At 41.7% G+C, this 20,087-nt stretch overlaps 1 protein-coding gene and 1 pseudogene across 1 annotated transcript in view; one reads left to right on the top strand and one right to left on the bottom strand.

Annotated features, from left to right (window-relative positions):
- LOC124776542 (lysophospholipid acyltransferase 6) overlaps positions 1–20,087 on the top strand; it is a 139,366-nt gene that overhangs the window by 43,323 nt on the left and 75,956 nt on the right. The gene's annotated exons all lie outside the window — the stretch shown is intronic.
- LOC124778288 lies at positions 13,411–13,527 on the bottom strand (annotated as a pseudogene).

Here is a 20,087-nt window from a genome sequence, read left to right on the forward strand (position 1 = left end):
GACGGTCTTCTTCCTGCTGCAAGCTGTCACGCAAACTTCATCCCTATTTAACAGTTATCAAGTAGTCGTGGACTTCCGTGCATTTACTGCATAATTTTTTTATTTAAATTGTATGAAGAACTTGTTCTGAATTAGTTGCGATAATCTTGATGATAATGAGCTTTAGATTTCACTGTGAACGCTAGTAAAATTTAGCGCTGTCGAACTTCTAAGATTTCGCTACTTGTTCTTCGTGAATTAACGCGCGGACTTAGGCATTTATTCTAAACCTAGAACTGTCTCTATTTTCTCTGACGTCTGTATTAGTGAAAAGGACTCCAGGATTAATTTTGTATTGCAATTTGGGCTTAAAAGTAACGGTATACCACCAACCCTCACTGATTTCAGCGAGTGAAAACTGAAATATCAGGCCGCGCATTGACCACAGCGAGTTATTTGTCCAGTCGCAGTGACGCATCTTCTGCTAGCAAAACTTGAGACATAACAGCAAGTCTCGGGGCACATCGATCGAAATATACGTAGGGCGAGAGCAGCGTGTAGTCAAAGGAGACGTGACAGTAGTTGCACACCGCTTTGGTCATTTCATCCGCGGGTTTGGATCGACGTTCAATTGGGAGTTCAATATTGGTTAAGATAAAAGCTAGGGAGAGAGACTTCCCTTGGATCGACAATGTAGAGAACATTAGGAGTAAGGGACTGGCCTTCAATTATGATGAAGTGAAATCAGAAAAGCTCACCAGAAGCTATCAGGAATACCAGATATGTTACCATTTGTTGAGATAAGCAGCGTGGATTCCGAAAACATCGGTCATGCGAAATACAATTCGTGCTTTTCTAAAACTGGCATCGTTACAGCCATGGATCAAGGCAATCATATAGGTGCAGTATTTCCTGTCTTCTGAAAAGCTTTTGACTTCGCATGGCACCAAGGTTTATTAAAGAATGTAGGATGAGATGGAGATATCAAACGTAATTTATGATCGGATGAAGAATTTCTTGGCATGGAGGACGCGGCATGTTATCTTGGATGGGGAATTATATCGACAGATCTAGAAGTAAATTCAGACGTGTCTCCAGCTAGTATGTTGCAACCATTGCTGTGCATGTTGTACGGGTACGGTACTGACTAGGTAGTCAATATTAATAGTAACCACAGAATTTTTTGTAAGTTATGCAGTTTCCTATATTGAAGTATCATCTGAAATAATGTGTACAAAATTTCAGTTAGATAATGGTAATATTTCAAAGAAGTGCAGAGATTAAGAACTTGTTTTAAAAGTTCAGAAACGTAAAATTGGGTACGTCACAAAAAGAACCAACTTAGTACCCTAGGGCTACATTACCAGTGAACCACAGTTGTAATCATTGTGGTGTAACAATCTGTAGGTGGCAGACTTCGGTTCATTTGTAGCCTATAAAGTAGACTGCTTTCAAAACACTCGTGCGACTGACCCCAAGAATATTGCTCAGTTGTGTGCAACTCGCACCAAACAGGGCTAAGGAGGGATACTGAACGTATAAGAACAACATCGATGGTCACACGTTCGTACGAATCATGGGGGACTGTCACGTACGAGGCCGTGCTGAAAAGTAATACCTCAGGATTTTTTTTGTACGAAAACTCTCAAAGCTTTATAAATATAAAAAACTTTATTGACGTTCTACACCTTCATTCTTCATTTCTGCATGTTTATTTCTCATCACAGGCACTCTAGCGGCGGACACATTTCTCCCAGCGAGAGACCAGTTTGTTGGTACCGTCACTGTAGAATGTCTGACTTCGTTGACAGAGCTACAACCTCACCTCTGCTTGTGCACCTCTTCATCAGTATCAAAGTGAAGTCCTCGAAAGTCTTCTTTAAGTTTTGGAAACAGGTAAAAGCCGAATGGGGCCAAGTCGGGACTGTATGGAGGATGATCGATGACGGAGAACCCAAGGCGTCGGTTGTCGCAGAAGTCGCAGTGTTCGTGTTTGGCATTGTCAGGCTAAAGGAGAGAGGTGCTCCTTGTGCGGACGAAATCTTCGAATTCTAAACTCAATTACAGCATGCTGTTTCTCACGCACCGGTAAGTTACATTACACACCGCTATGCTAAAATTCGGAGCCCTCCAGCGGCGTCAGGCTGCAAATATGTGGACATGAAGAATAAAGATGTAGAATGTTAATAACGTTTGTTTTATTTAAAAACCTGTAAGAGTTTTCAAGTAAAAAACTGAGAGGTGGTACTTTTCAGCACGCCCTCGTAGATACTGAAACACCTGGTCTGAAAGACGTTTGAGGATAGATTCCAGCTATACTGTGGAAGCCTACTTACAAAGCTTCGAGAAGCAACTTTAAATTATGACCCTAGCAATATTCTATAACAACACGTGTCGCTCCCATAGAGATAGCGATGACACGATTAGATTAACTACATAGAGTAGGGAGACATTTAAGCAATCATTCTTCCCGCGCTCCATACTTGAATGGAACCTGAAGAAGCCTTAGTAAGTGGTACAAATAGAATTATTACTTTCCGCTGTGTACCACAACTACAGTTGTATGCAGAGTATAGACACAGAGTGCGGCTTCAACAGAACATGAAGTAAACTAGAACACGTCGTTAGGAACTATAAGGAATGCCTGCAATCTTACCATACACTGAGATACGCATCATTCCGAAAACATCGGATATGAGAAATCCAACTCGTGCTCATCTCACAAGACATCCTGAAACCCCTGTATCAAGGTAATCAGATGGATGTTGTATTTCTTGGCTTCCAGAAAGCATTTGTCCTACTAAACACTGACGCTTATTAACGAAAGTGCTATCATCAAACGAAATTTGTGACTGGATTGAGGATTTATCGGAAGCAGGACGCAGCATGTCATCTTGGAATGAGAATTATCGACTGAAATAGAAATTTTCGTGTGTCTTGGTGAAATATATTGGGCCGTTACTGTTCACGTTGTGTATCAATGACCGCTTAACAATGTCAACAGTAACGTCAGCCTTTTTGCAGTTGATGCTGTTACCTATAACGAAATATTATATGAAGAAAAAGTGTTAAAGTACTCATTCAGTTCGTCAGTTTTCAAAGTGATGCAAAAATTAGCAACTTGCTTTAATTGTTCAGATCTGAAAAATTGTGCACGTCACAAAACTAAAAACTAAAAAACGTATTTTTCTGTGACTGAAATATCAGTGAGACGCGGTTTGAACTATTCAAGTCATACAAATACCTCGAAGTAGCAATTTGCAGTGATATGAAGAGGAATCATCCCATCGGCTTAATCTCAGGTAAAACAGGTGGCAGACTTGGTCTGTATTGGAAAAATGCAGTCATGCTAAAAAGGAGATTGCTTATTAACACTCTTGCAACCGTGCGTAGAATATTGCTCAGGTGTGTGGAACCCAGATCGGATATGCTCTAGTAAAGGATATTCAACGTATTCAACGAAAACCAGCACGAATGGTGACGGTTTGTTTGGCCATATGAATGTGTCAGGAAATGCTGAGAAACTTGAATTGGGAACTGCTTGAAAACAGACGCCAGTATCCCATGAAAGCCTACTTACAAAGTTTCAAGAACCTCCTACGTATCGCTTCCGTGGAGCCCACGAAGACAAGATTAGACTGGCCATAGCCATCAAAGAGGGATTTCAAGAATCATTCTTCACGTGCTCGATACGTCAATGGAACGAGAAGAAACCTTAATACTTTAAACAATGCGAGGTAGCCTCTACCGTGGTTGCAGATTATGGATATAGATTCCATTTCATAGGCGACCGGTAACACAGAAATCATTGAAGACGGCTTTACCGGGAAATTATAACTGAAGTTCAGCTGCTCACAGAGGTCCAGATAGGGCTGTAATTATCGTATGGCAGCGAAACTTGGTAGATATGCTAATGCGCTAATTCGGAACCGATTTACCCTGGAAAAGATTACTTCTAATTTTGGTCACCAGATGCAACTCTGGTGCTGTGAGTGCAAGAAAGACGTACAGAAACATTTCCGTATGTAATGGATTATAAACGTGACGTGGGCAGAAAAGGTCAAACAAGCGATAAAGGCCTAAGGTTGATTCTTATTAATGACCGCCGCTTACACTATTTGTTTAATATGAGCACCGGGGACTCGACGAAAAGCGGCAGTTATGTGTATTCACTGCAGCCTATAGTATAAAAGGTACAGCCGGCCGCTGTGACCGAGCGGTTCTAGGCGTTTCAGTCCGGATCTGCGCTACTGCTACGGTCGCACTGCTTCGGGCATGGATGTGTGTGATGTCCTTAGGTTAGTTAGGTTTAAGTAGTTGTAAGTCTAGGGGACTGATGACCTTAGATGTTAAGTTCCATAGTGCTCAGAGCCATTTGAACCATTTGGACGATTCGGAAGTCCGTGAATAAACTAAGATCTGAAGTTATCAGATCAGAGGTTAATTTGCAAATGTGAGGCTATACTGATCAAGATGGTGTTCAGTGTGACTGTGGAGAAGACCAGACTGTTCATCATATGCTTCAATGCTCACCTTGTCTAGTCTCCTGTACAGAAGACGAACTTCATCAGGGAAGTGGTCAAGTTTTCCGAAAAGTAATGTAATCAGAACTGTGTATAATGCGTATGTTTCTGATAAGAGGATAAAAAACACTGTTCAACACTCGCCGTCAAGTATAATGTGCCGGATTCTATTCGTGGCAGATTCTTCAAGACAGTCACTTATTCATGAGTATACTTTGTATAATCGCATCTTGATCATCAATCGAGATAATGAAAGTGACGAACGCCATTTAGAAGTAAAGGGAGACGGTAGGTTGCGCACCTACACCCATTATATCGTGTTTTAACGAAACCTAGATGGTATTTATCTGGAACTCGTACGATTCCTTGAGAAGCTTCTTTCCATCCACGAACACCAAAATGTTTGAGTTTAGCATTTGTTCTGGAATCCGAAACAGACGGATTTTAGTGATTCTGGTTTGCAATTTTGTGCATCCGTTGTTATATAAAATTTCTGGAGAACTGTTGGACCTACCCGAAAATAGCCAGAGGACTCCGCACCGAATTATCGTGACAGGATGATGATGATGATGATCTTTGGTTTGTGGGGCGCTCAACTGCGGGGTCATCAGCGACCGATCGTGACAGCAAGTTACTGCCTTTCTGCAGTTCTCCAGAAATTTCATAGAAAAGCTCACAACTCGGGATAGTTGAAAATATCCCATCTCTGCGTACGTTCTTCTATTAGTCTTGTACCCAGAAGTTCTTTTTAGTCCTGCAGGACTTTTCGTTGCATGATGGGCTGTAGGTAAGTGCGCGCTAGAAAAGTAGCTATTAGCGCAGTGTATTCGATGTAAATTCTAATAGGAATCATGTGGTGACCTAGTACCTTCTTCGCTTTTAGTAATCTTTATTATTTCAGTATTAAAATTGCTTATTTCATTATCACTTATTTGTGTGTGCGGCATCAAACATTGGTGCGGTAGTAGAATCATAAAGCTGAGATTAGTGTGTGGGCTTTTTGTCTGTTGTCTTCAATGGGTTGTTCCACAGTAAAAAAAAAAAAGCTCAGTTATTTGTACAGTATTTCAGATAATATTGAAGAATTATCTGCTGCTCATGTACTGGCTACGCCCTGCAACCTTCTTTTAACACAATCAACAAGAGAGCAATCTCGCTCTTAAAACGGACGCTCTATGTTTTGGGGAAGCGGGCCGAGGCAACTCGAATGGCGGCCCAGAGATCTGATTTCAACCCACCCAACCATCTTTCGTATAAGTTACAGGGCGTGTTGTAAGATCAGATTACTGCCCCATGACACACGAAGGATGGATCAAAATGCATGCAGACATCTATCACATCTGAATGGAAAGTGTTTCTAGCCATGTGCAGATTGTGATAGCGGATAGGGGCATACCATGGGTTAAGCAGTTCCGTTATAGTCCCAGATAAGCGATTTACAATGACTGTCTTGTCATGAACGGCAGTATAGTGTGTTGCAAGTATAACTATTGTAATATATATGTTTTTGATTCTTTCTTTTTTAGATATTGTGTTCTCTAGGTTACTAAAAATGTCGATTACACTTAGGGGGGGGGGGGGGGGGGGGTACGAGGTCAAACGGGCCGACTTGGAGCAGGAGAGGCATCTCAGGACATTTTAATTTCCAGTGTCTATACTTTTACAAATAAATTCATAAAACTTTGTCAGCATCACCAGAAAGGATTCAGGATTCACACCCATTGCAGATTGCAGTGGAAGTTCGAAAACATAGCAAAATAAATTTTTTTACGTGCGAAATTTCATCATTTTTTCACTTACTAATAGGTGCATTTGTTGCTATAGGTACACTTTTCTTCATAAGTTAGAGTGATTCTTCGATGAATTTTGCACAGCATACATACCATAATCAAAGGTGTATGAAACTAGAATTTATATAATTTATGAAAAAAACGAATGAACTGTTTATTTTAAATTTCATGTTTAGAAAAAACACAAATTTTATAGTTAATTACCTCAATTTTTACCACAGTTTTTAATAGATTTGGGAAATTCTAGAGTTTATACACCTTTAAGTATGGTTTGTATGCTGTGCAAAATTCATCGAAGAATCTCTCTTACTTATGAAGAAAAGTGTACCTATAGCAACAAATGCTGCCATTAGCAAGCTCAAAAATTATGAAATTTCACACGTAAAAGAAAATTACTTAGTTATGTTTTAGAACTCCCACTGCTATGAGTGTGAATTCTGAATCCTTAATGGTCATGCTGACAAAGTTTTATGAATTTATTTGTAAAAGTATAGACACTTTAAATTGAAATGTCCTGTGGTGCATCTCCTGCAAGTCGGCCCGTTTGACGTCCTACCCCCCTTAAAGGTTAGTGCGTACAGAGAAGCGCTCCTTAAAATATAAATATAAACGCAACATAAACAATCACTAAACTTAATTGTATTTTAAGAAGAGTTTCGGAGCCATTTCTCTACCGTCAGATGGTGGTTCCGATGTTTAGCGGGGCGCATAACTCCAAGAAAATTAATGATGTCGAAATATCTACAATCCAGTACATCTTCATTATCTACTTTCCTCAAGAACATTGTATCTGAACTTAACTGTCAGCGCTTACAAACTTGTAAAAGAAGGTGGGAAGTATTGTGTTGTCAGCAGAGAAGCAGTAACAACAGAATGGGTTGGTCAGGAGAGTTCAGCGTATTTGAATACGGACTGTTCATTGGATGTCAAAGTAACAAATCCATTCAATTTCAACACTTTATGAAGTGATTGTGAAGTGGAAACGCGAAGGAACAACCACAGTTTAACCAGGACTAGGCAGATCTCGTGTACTGACGGACAGGGACCAGTCGAGCATTGCAGACGGCGCTTGTAAACAATCGCATAATATCAGCGGAAGGAATGACACAGTGATACTGTACTGTACGCTACTGTACTCAAATTCGGGAAAATCGTGACTCACAGCTCCGCTTTAAAGTGGATTCACACATGCCGAAATGTCGCCGTCACGTAACCGTCACGTTTTTCAACGTCGACCGTCAGGGAAATTCTTGGACATTCGCACAACACGGCACGTCAACATCGAAAGAACGTCGTGACGTTACAGTTGGTTCAAAAACACTCAACAGAGGCGCTCTTTCGTAGTTCATGGTAGATCGTCATAAAACGCCTAAATTTGGTTAAAAGCAGTTTTCGATTATTGCTGTTCCACTTCATAATGAAGAACAGAGAGAGAAAAAAGAGTAAGGGTTCGAAAAATGTTAAAAAAAACGAAACTGTGAAGAGGAGATCCACACTCTTCACAAGAAGCTGGAAGAGGAGGAGTCATCGTTCTATAAACATTTCAGAATGTCTCAACAACAATTTTTTTGACCTGTTAAGCAAGATAAAAATACAAATTACTAAGAGAATTTAAAGATTTAGGTGTCCGATATCACTGCGACAGAAGCTGATGGTGTGGCTATGGTATGTCTAGATGGACCGTTTTGGTGTACTTGAACTAAGTTTACATATATGTCTGCTGCCTGCTGTTGGTCGTTAATTTAGTACGGATTTTATGCTAAACTTCTGCATGCAGCATCAGCTTTGCTCCGGTTTTTCTTGTCGTTATTCCACTGTAGAAATCGTGAGAAAAGCACATTGAACAAGATATCAATCGTTTATTTTGCAATGTATTCCTGCAGTGTATAAAATAAAATACTTAGTATTATCTTACAGTACATATTAAGATCTTTTCCCAGTATCAGTCAGTGGGGAATACTTTCGTATTAGTTCACACATTTTATTTAATATAACAGTTGCTGGCCATGTAGGTTACACTAGGGCTCGTGGTGACATTCTTCCCGAGAAACCTTGACATGACGTGACGTGACGTATCGATGACGTTCCGTTGACGGCGTGTTTGACTGCCACCATTGGAACTACAGAGGAGAATATTTTGACGTGACGGACATGACTGTGACGTTCCGTCAAGTGTGAATCCACCTGCAGTCACGCTATACACGTTTTTCGCGGTTCACGGAAACACCAGAGGCGAATACCGCGGTTCCTCCACAGCTAGGCCACATCTGACATGCTTGTTTATTCTCGTGCAGCTGAGCCGGCGCTTCGTTTCTGGTGGCCTTGACTTTGATGGAACTTTAAACTCTAATTTCTGTCTCTTGGGCGTCTGCCAAGGGGAAGCCGCCAAGGCCGAGTTCCTTAAACCGTAGGGAGCCATTTCTCCTCAAGTAGCCTATACGCAGTTCAAGCCCCGTTAGACGAAGGAACTTCCCTCTCCAGTCCGCAGCTGGTTGGACAGGCGAGGCGCCGCACAGATATTAATCACGGAACTGTGGACGAAAGTCGTATATTAAAGTACTGGCTGGTTATAATTAAAGTGCAGCTACTCGCAGAGGTCCAGAGTGGGTTGTGTTTATCGTATGGTAGAGGAATACGCTGCTATGCTAATGCGTTAATGCCGAACCGACTTACGCTGGAAAAAAAAGTTCAGATTTTGGCCTCCAGGATTCAAACTCGCCGTGTACGGTATGACAACCACGTTATCATTTGACGTGCTATAACGTGAATGAACAGTATGGCTGTCGAGAAGAGAGACTGTGTGTCGTTAGTGAAATCGTTCTACACGAAAGCCAGTCTCCTTTGAGAGACTATCGCGGAGTGAAATATCTGAGAAGAGGCTCGAAAATATTAAATAGTTTAAAGAAGATTATAATAAAATGCGAAAACGCACCTGCCCATGGTGTGACTTTTGGAAGAAAAAGACGTCTTATCCCGGCGGAAGTTACTGACGAGGCTGCTACGTAACAGACTAAGCAGCACGTGCCCCGAGTAGTGCTAGTGCCTGTGAAGTATCACGAGAATTGCCCATCCTGTGATCAACAATACGGAATGTTTTGCGGTCTATGTTATGCTGATATACTTACAAGATCCAGATGCTGCAGGAACTGAAACCTCATGATCTGCAGCAACGTTCACAATTTTCTCTTCGTTTTGTGGCAGACCCCTAAGTTGATGACATGTGACCGGTCAGTATTGTATGGAGTGACGAGACACGGTTGTCACTGCAGTGTGCAGTGAATACACAGAACTGACAAATTTTGGGTACTGTTAAAAAGCGTATTGTGCACGAACAGTCATTGCACTCGCCGCATGTGACTGTGTAGTGTGGATGCACAAGCACCTTCATTCTCGGTCCGTTCTTCTTTGAAGAGAATACACGTTATCGAGTCCTGCTGGTACAGCGTGTGATTCCTGGTTTGGAAGAGCGCAGGTGTGTGGAATCCACTGTTTTCATGCAAGTGAATTACATTCCCGCAGGAAACTTTTCCAGTGAATCTGTCTCGCATCTAGTAAATGGCCGATCCACTTTAAGCTGCTATGTTACGAATACTATTCGAAATTTAAAGGTTGCGACTATTTCCAGTGACTGATTAAGAGTCGTGTTTCCAGTGACTGATTAAGAGTCGTGTAATTGAAGAGTAATGGGTCTTCCTACCTATGCGTGTGTAATACGTGCATTTGTTTACGTTGGCGGCAACAGCCACTCCCTGGACCAAGCGTCGATCCTCTGCACGTTTTCCTGCATTTCCCTATAAGTCTCTGGCGTCGCGAGTTCGCTGTGTACATAATTATCATCCGAGGACAGCTTCAAGGACATTATTAAGTTATTTACTACTTATTTTTATACATCGCTTACAGTAACTGAACTCGGGTGCGGAGGAAGTCGCTTTCTATTTGATGATTTATTTCTCTGTTGGCTACAAAGCATAACTATAAATCTTGCTCTATATTTCGTGAGGTCTTATTGTGTCTACGACAATGCGGAATTGAATCCAAAGGCTTACGGTAGTCAAGGAACTCTGTATCGACCTTAATGGCAATGGCTGTCGCGTTCTGCCGTCTCTTGTGGATGAACGGAGTGATCAGTTTCCTATATCGTTGTTTGCGAAATTTATTTTGATTTTTATAAAGGAGATCTTGGGTCTCTGAAAAAAAGGACACATTGAAGTAGTTACTTAATAAAACACTGACTGACGCTATTCCACAGTCAACAACCATCAGCGGATTCGTTTGGAACCTCTCTGAGAGGGACTGTAAAACTATGTACGTAATTAAATGTCCAACTTTCTTACTGCATCTCAATAAACGAAGATCAGTTCTCACTGAGACACAGCTTGAAATTTTCTGTCGATTGTGTTTCTTGCCTTTTTATCATACTCTAATGAATTCCGTACAACGATTGCATAGCTGTTGAACTGCTTCTCCTTCAGGGTTCGTTGTGCTCACTATATTGATCTTTTGTTGCACATTGAAACACTCTTCCGTTTGCTGATCTCTCCCGGCATTAGTGATTTCGTGTTTTGTGGAATTTGCGCCCTCGATTTCTAATAATATGCGAGTTGCTTACCCCAGAGTATGAGACCCTCTCGGTGTGTCTGATCTGTTGCGGTCGCAGATCACCGCTGTTCGTCGAATGTGTCCAGGATTGTGCTAAACGGCCTTCTCCTTGTCAGCCAGTACGGAATCTCGAAAACATCGATGGTGTGAAGCCCGCCTAGTGCCCATCGCGCGTGATATCGTAAAAGGTACACAGTGGTGTAACGTGACAGAATACGTGATTCTCGACTTAAGGCTAGCTTCGATCTCAGCTTGATACAAATTACGACGAGACGAAAGTTGGTTTTGTAGAGCTTTAGCCAGTTGTATGACTGAGTTGGTGATTTCTTTGCAAGCAAACCGAAACTCTTTATCACGAACGGAGGATCATAAGCAGACGTACGAGGTGCGACAATAAAGTAATGCGACTGACGTGGAAAAAAATTTTTGCTTACAGTTTTAGTCAAGTTTAGTGTTGTCTCCTTCAAAGTAGTTACCTTCTGATTGCACACACTTTTTCCAGCGCTTCTGCCATTGATGGTAACATTTCTGGAACTGATCTTGTCATATCCTCCAAGACCATCGTCACAGGTTTTTGGACATCTTGTGTTGTTTGAAAATGGTGTCCCTTGGCCGCTGTTTTGACTCTTGGAAATAGAAAAAAGTCGCACAGAGCAATATCAGGTGAATAAGGTGGCTGTGGTAGTACTGAAATTTGTTTTGAGGTTAAAAATTGCTGTTCTGACAGAGCAGTATGGGATGGCGCATTATCGTGATGCAGAATCCAATTATCAGCAATGTTGGCACAGACACGAAGAACTCTTTTTACGCAGTCTTTCTAAAATTTCTTTGTAGTAATATTGGTTAACTGTTTGTCCAGGAGGCACACACTCCTTATGAACAATTCCCTTGGAATCAAAGAAGCACACAAGCATGCGTGGTCGGCCACTGCGGTCTTCATCTTCAACATTCGTTCTGCCTTTACTAAGCATTTTATGCCAACGAAATGCTTGAGCTATTGACAGAACCTCCTCTCCAAAAGCCTTCTGAAGCTTGCCATAAGTTGTCGTCGCGTTTTCACCGAATTTAACGAAAAAGAAATGGCATACCGTTGCGCAATATTATGCGGATCCATTTCCGTGACGAGGGACACAAATATGTGTTTAACTTATTACAGCACAACTCACGACTGAGCAGTTGCGTCGATGTGCCGTTTGGACTAGAAGCAGCTTATAGACCAAGGCCAAAGATATTGTACCTACACAAGCTTGCAAAGAAAATAAGTCTCATTACTTTAATGTCGCACCTCGTAGAAGTCACTACTGGCGGAGATCAGACCAGTCTCATAGGATCACAAGTATACACTTTTTATTTTTCAGATTGGACGTGTAGCGTACGTTGTATAATTTAGGAATTCGTGTACTTCAGACATTTACTGTTCACGCACATTCAGACAGATCTTGAACAAACGTTAATCTACCCCAGAAACCGGCAGCTGGAGTTTTATTATAATATGATGTACAGGTACGACGAAACACTTGTAGAGTCCCAATTCCAGTGCAGAAGATCTTGAAATCCTGCACTCCATAACCCCTGATGAAGGAATCTGTGGGATTGGTTGGCAGACTGTCTTCAATTTTGGGTGACAACTGGGGGCATTTTCAGTGTGCATTACTCTTTTGCGAAACAGGTTTCTCCCAAGGCTAACATGGAGAACAGTATGCGTCCATTATGAGCCAACAATTACTTATGTTTACCTTCTTCCCATTCGTATTTAGACCTTACATTATTCTTGCTCTACATCACTCGTGCGAGTGACAGACACTGACACCGAACACTCGTGACCGAGAGGCGAACCCGCATAGTACACAAGGGGGCGAGGAGAATTTTGTCAGTAGAGAAGCAGTAACAGCAGAATGCGTCGGTAGGGACTTCGTGCCTTCGAACGTGGACTATTCACTGGATGTCGCCAGAGTATCGGATCCGTCAGGGACATTTTAACCCTTTCAAAGCTGTCCAAGTCGGCTGTTGGCGATGTGAGTTAGAAGTGGAAACGCGAAGGAACAACTACTGCTGAACCAAGAGCAAGCAGGCTTAATATACTGACGGTCTGGAACCGTCGAGGTTGATTGTAAAAAATAACGTTGGATCAGCGGAAGAAATCACTCATTAGTACCAAAGTGCTACCACCAGAAAGGATACGACTATATCTTACAGCATTTTGCACTGCATACGGCAGAGGAACAGCTCGGAGTCGATGATTATTAGTATCACCACGATGTTGCACCTTGTCATAAAACGGTGGTGGTGGTACCTTCCTATGGGACCAAATTGCTGAGGTCATCGGTCCCTAGACTTAGCACTCCGTCTTCAGGCCACAAGTCGCCCATCGGGACTCAGTTAAGGATGCGAATAGGAGGGGCGTGGGATCAGTACACCGCTCTCCCAGTCGTTACGATGGTTTTCTTTGACCGCAGCCGCTGCTATTCGGTCGAATAGCTCCTCAATTGGCATCACTAGGCTGAGTGCACCCCGAAAAATGGCAACAAGCATGGCGGCCCGGATGGTCACCCATCCAAGTGCCGGCCACGCCCGACAGCGCTTAACTTCGGTGACCTGACGGGAACCGGTGTATCCACTGCGGTAAGGTCGTTGCCGGTCGCTAGACTTACTTAATCTAACTTAAACTAACTTACGCTAAGGACAACACACACACCCATGCCCGAGGGAGGACTCGAACCTCCGAGACCGCGCGGCTACCCCGCGCGGCCATAACGTGGTATTTGTAAGTCAAAGGTTTGTGGACATTAACATTCTTGTAATGGACTGGCCTGATCAGAGTCCCGACCTGAACCCAATGGAACACCTTTGGTATGCGTTAGAACGTCGACTTTGCTCCATACTCCAGCGTCCGACATCACTACCACTTCCAGTTTCGGCTGTTCAGGAAGAATGGGCTGCCGCTGTTCCGCAGATATTCAGACACGTCATTGAAAGTGTCCCCAGTAGGATTCAAGTCGTCAAAAAGGCCAAAGGTGAAAACACCCCGTATTAATGGCTACTAATAGGTGTCCGGATACTTTTGGTCAAATAGTCTAAATGTTGGAAAAAGTTGTAAGGTCTTGTGTGTCATTTAAATTCGTCTCCAAATTATTGGTAGATTTTAGTGTAATTAAGTCTATTAACCCATCAGATTACTCAGCAGTCTACTAGCCACATATCTCTGTTGTATAATTTTAGGTTCTTACCAGAAGTTTTTCTTTTAGAAAGGTTTATTGAGAGAACATGTTACCAGATGCTCTTGAACGCATTTATTCCATCTTTTAATTTTAGTATTTTTATTTTTTTGGTTGTCTCATAACGATGTGTTACTGACAGGGTACAGGATATGGGGTGGGCATCATTTGAAAAAAAGGCGTTTTTCGTTATGGCGGAATCTTCTCACGAAATTTCAATCTCCAACTTTCTCCTCCGAATGCGAAAGTATTTTGTTGACGCCGATCTACATAGGGACAAACGATCATCGTAATAAAAGAAGGAAAATCAGAGCTCGCCCGGAAAGATACAGGTGTTCGTTTTTGTCTGCGCACTGTTCGATATACGAATAATAGAGAATTATTGTGAAGGTGGTTCGATGAACCCTCTGCCGGGCACTTAAGTCTGATTTTTAGAGTATGCATGTAATGTAGATTCAAGTGTTCACCAACCTTAACAACATTCGCCTCTGAGTATGAACGCCGCATCGTTGCTATATACTGACCCCAACGGAAATGGCAGCAAGACCGATGGGGCTAGCGTGTCAGCTTTCACAGGTGGGAGGGAGGGAGACGAGGGGAGGGTGGAATTGAAAGGGTTTTTTCTCACAGCTAGACTAGTATGGAAGGCTGGCTTTCTTCCTTGCACTCTAAGTAATGACACAGCCAGGTATTCATAGGAAGTTCCTGATATGTGAATAGTGCTTGATATTACATTTTGAGAATGTATATAAGCTCTAAAAATAACTACATTACAAATTTTAGTGTGTTTAGAGAAGATATAAAGATACTTACTTTATGCGGTTTAGTAAAACATGTAACAGCTATACCGTTTAATTCACATTTTTTCAAGACAGAGTGCATTTGTAGGACACGACCTAAAGCTACGAGAAATAGGAAACATTATTATCAAACGTACACATCATCATCATCTTAACGTAACCACTGAGGTAGCTCGACTTACGTACAATCTTTCTCTTTAAGTTCATATAGGGGCGTAGTTGTCAACGATAAAGCGCGGCAGTTTCGGACCCATTGCGTGAACGCTTACATACTAATTAAGTTCACTGAAATTAAATTAAAATAATGTGTACTGAATATGTCCTGACGAATGACAATTTATGGCAGACAGGTGTTCGAACTCGGATCTCCTGCTTATCTCCAGCTGTCACCCTAATCCGCTATGTCATCTGAGCAAAACCCTATCAAACTTCCATTATCATTGAGATATCTCTCATACTTCATTACTTCTGGACCCTACAACCAGATAAATTTCCAAGCGATATGTAGGAACAGCGCCAGTGCAGAAGGAGGGGGTGTGAAGGGCGGATAAGAGAATTTTATGGAGGGCCGTTGCCCCGGAGACAAAGGAACATCTGTGGCACTGACAGCTGTAATCGGTCCTGGAGCCTCGGGTGCGTGGAATTATTACTTAGGACGACTGCTTTCTGAAAGTGACAGATTCGGGATTGAATCCAGTAAATACACAAATAACCATTTGTCACGACATGCTCCGTGCATGAATCGTCATGAGTTGGACGGTGATTCCATAGCTAGAACCTCGGAGTCTTTTAATTTATACCTGTGGTAGTCGCTGCGAAACCAGCTTTTCCGTGTGAGGCCGTTGCTTCAACCAAACGTCGGTACGTCTTCATACACATAAATGATTTATCGCATAGGACCAGCAACACCGTTGTAATGTTGGCTACTGATATTGTTTGACGTTATCATCGTTGGGCAATCTTAAATAACTACAGAAAAGTTATGAATAAAATTGCCATTTGGTGTAATGATTAGTTCTTCTGTTTAAATTTGAATAAATAAAATATCTTTTCGATGTAAAACCACCACAGGCTGCTAAAATTTTTTGTTATTTTGCAATTAGTTGAGACATCAGTCATCGTCTGACAGACGTTAACTGTAATTTTAAAACATATTTAATATCTAGTTAGCACCGCGAATTTAGGCTTCATTGAAGTATGGCACGACACTGTCAAGCCCATGAGGACTTTTCTTCTAAGACTGACGATGTCGTGACCTACTCAACGCCACGTAGATTCACAGTACTAAAGACAAAGTTAATACGTTTTGAAATTGTGGACATGTAATATATAGTAGCTTTTTTAATAAATTTGTCAGACGACGGTTTTAATGTTGACACTTGTTGCAGAATAATAAAAAAAAGTAGCAGCAGGTGGTTTTTTTACATCAAAAGGTGTTTTATCAAAGCTGTGCAGCATGACTTAAAGAATATATTACATGAAAGAAAACAATGATAAGGAAAGAGAGGATCCTATGCAAAGACTAGTGGCGAACACATGAAGGGTGTCAAACCGTTTAAACATTTAGGGAAAGACAAATGAACGATTTAGATTTGTTGATGTTTATCGGATTACGGGAAAGTGCGGCGCATTTATAAAGAAAATCTCATACAAGTGCGAACACCCCGGAGTACAGTAACAGCATTTGGAGTGCTTATCAAGTAGTCATGATAGCAGAATTTGGTTGTAGGATGTCGGTATAGCTCTTAAGGAAGTAGAGACATTCGCAGAACTCAAGGGGGAAGGAACGCAACGTTGTTTTCGCGAAGCCGTGTTAAGCAAATTTAGAGATCCCGTGTTTGAAGAAGGATTTGCAACGATTATGCTGCCACCATCGTATACATCGAGAAGAGATGAAGAGAACGAGAAAGATTAGGGTACGTGCAGAGAGATAGTCATGTTTCCCTCGCTCAGTACGCGAATGGAATAGGAAAGGAAATTGATAATAAGATATGATGTACCCTCCATCATGCGCTGTACAGTGGCGTGAGGAATATGAGTGTTGATGTAAAATGTTGTTTCTGCCGCAATGCATCTTGTAATTTGAACGCAGCTTGTTCTCGTTTGTGCCTCCTTCTGGGAATTCACGCAGACCGGCTTCAAAGCAGTTTTACGGCTTTGGTCCCGCGCACCACACTTGACACCAATGGTCTATCTTGAAATAACCGGATTAAGAACTTTTCAGCGCCGCCCTATGGACGAAATTTCGCAGGTAATGAAGCTGTTACGGACCGAGCTGTACCTCCGTCTTACGTTCGAAGTCCTCTGCACGCCAATCGAAGTCCATACCGTTACTCACTGCGTCATATTTTAAAACGTTTCAAGCCATCTGAGTTACAATCTGTTCTTTTAGGCTTCAAGGTCGTGAAATACTGGACACTTTACAGAAAATGTTCAATATTGTGCTGAATAAGTAATCTAAAGGTGGCTCTGAGCACTATGGGACTTAACATCTATGGTCATCAGTCCCCTAGAACTTAGAACTAATTAAACCTAAGGACATCACACAACACCCAGTCATCACGAGGCAGAGAAAATCCCTGACCCCGCCGGGAATCGAACCCGGGAACCCGGGCGTGGGAAGCGAGAGCTCAAACGCACGACCACGAGCTGCGGACTAATCGAAAGGTCAAAATTTCCTAATTTTATTTCATTTTAGGGGATATAACGTACTGTATAAAGGTATACCTCATTCATGCAAATCGGCCAGCTAAGCAAGAACAACTATTTTTCTTGAAGTCCGTCGTGAAAAAACTTTTCTGATTTGATGGCCATTTTGACTGACATGTGACGTTATATGAGGACAATTTTTTTATGCTATTAAAACCTCATTGTTCATTTCCAACATACTGTGTATGTTATTTTGAATATTTAAAGTTTTCGAACACTATTAAATTACTTGGCACCGTGAGACAAATTTTGTGTGCTACGTACTGTAGAGAATTTTGTGTCCTTATATTAGCGGCCTTAGAAACTGTCAGCTAAATTTCGTGAATCGTTCGTCAAGTTGACAGTCCGTTGTCCAATGATCCCCTTCCATTTTGAACGCCAAAAGTGTAAATATATATGCATTACTATTGTAAAAATGTACGCAGAATACAGCAACTATCATTGTTAATAAGGTTCGCTTCACCATTTCAGCAATTATGTCTGCAGAGAAATAGTTATCAGCAATCGACCAATTCTCTGTTACGAAAAAAAATGGTTCAAATGGCTCTGAGCACTATGGGACTTAACATCTGTGGTCATCAATCCCCTAGAACTTAGAACTACTTAAACCCAACTAACCTAAGGACATCACACACATCCATGCCCGAGGCAGGATTCGAACCTGCGACCGGAGCGGTCACTCGGTTCCAGACTGAAGCGCCTTTAACCGCACGGCCACACCGGCCGTCTCTCTGTTACAGACTGAGGTGACAAAAGTCATGCGATACCTCATAATGTCGTGTCAGACCTCCTTTTGCCCGGCGTAATGCAAAAACTTGACGTGGCATGGACTAAACAAGTCGTTGGAAGTCCCAAAGTCCCTTCAAGAAATACTGCTACGGTGGCAGGATCGAATCCTGCCTCGGGCATGGATGTGTGTGATGTCCTTAGGTTGGTTAGGTTTAAGGAGTTCTAAGTTGTAGGGGGACTGATGATCTCAGAAGTTAAGTCCCATAGTGCTCAGAGCCATTTGAACCAACATCAAACGGTGCGCACGCTTCAGTCTCTCTACCAATAGATGGCGCCACCACACCCGCAGTTACGTGGTGCCACGTTACATGTTAGGCAAATGTAGACGCACTGATCAGGTTTCATTTGAATGAACCTCATATTTGTTGTACGTTTCAGTTTCTACTGCGGTAATGAAATGTAAATTGACATTCTGCTATTGTTATATTACCTATACATCGAAAAATTCAATCAGCTTTTAAACAGGCACTGCTGATTTAAAAAAAGAAAATTCAAGCACCTAATAAATCAAAACATGCAAAAAAGCGCAAAGAATGCTGTGTTTCTTTCAGTTTTCTGTAAAAGTAAAAGTTCGCAATGAGCTTGCAACCTTCTAACTTGGCTCTGACAAAAGTTTTACGAAGTAAAATAAACCTATATAATGCTCATTTTCATTTTGCATTCGCCACAACTTTAAAGGGATTTCAACTAACAGGTGGACACAGTCGTTTTCACTCAAGAAATTGTACAATTGCCTTATTTGTAAAAAGCTTTTGAATAAACTAATCAGACTACAACATCCTTCAAAACACTTTGGTATATTCAAGAACGCAAGGCCGAGACTGCAGTTGGAGGATATCCGAATACTTTCCTCGAAAAAATTGTAGCTTTTCTGCACAACGGTGCGCTAAGAAACCGACTCGCAAAGTAATGTCCTCCTTAACACGTAGAATCAGTTAGGCACTTGTAAAAAAGCTTATGATTTGATTGGGTCAAATATTTTGTCAATGTTCGATTAATTTCACGAAACGCAGGTGAATTTTTTTATAACTTTCTTCATTGTGAAGACGTCGTTTTGCTAACGACAGTCGACTTCAAACATCTTTAATAATTGCTTGCAAATTTTATGCACATCTTTTTCAAACGAGCATTTCTCCTCTTTAATTCTACTACGTAATTCTGTAACTTGGCTTTATCTGAACCATTAGAAACAACTTCATCTGTAAATGTACGTTTATCAGTGCTCTTGCTCCTTGGTGAAAGCTTTTGCAAAGTCTCTACTGTAAGCTTCTTCTATGGGTATCACATTTTGTTAAAAGGTCACTTTTCTTCTGTTATACGTGCTGTGCTAGCACTGGCGCTAAGACTACAAGACAAATTACACGACGGAAATGAATCGCTATTAGGCAGTCGTTTCCGCTGCAAATTTAGCACTTCTGAGGCCAAGTCTCTAGCATAGTCAGTTTCTCTGAAATGATGAGAGCATACTCTAGCATTTTCTACATTCACATCCTATTTTGTACCGCATTTCGACAGCCAAATCCTATGCACCCTTGCATCTCAAGGGCAAGCATGATGCACTACTTCCGTCCCTTTACTGTTTCGATTGTGAGAATTGACAGCCAAAAAGAACGCAACCCTTGCACACAGTCAAAACACTTTCACCTGCAAATAACCCACTACACAAAATCAATAAAGCGAAAG

This window comes from Schistocerca piceifrons, chromosome 2, assembly GCF_021461385.2.
Source record: "Schistocerca piceifrons isolate TAMUIC-IGC-003096 chromosome 2, iqSchPice1.1, whole genome shotgun sequence".
In the NCBI taxonomy this organism is placed as follows: domain Eukaryota; kingdom Metazoa; phylum Arthropoda; class Insecta; order Orthoptera; family Acrididae; genus Schistocerca; species Schistocerca piceifrons.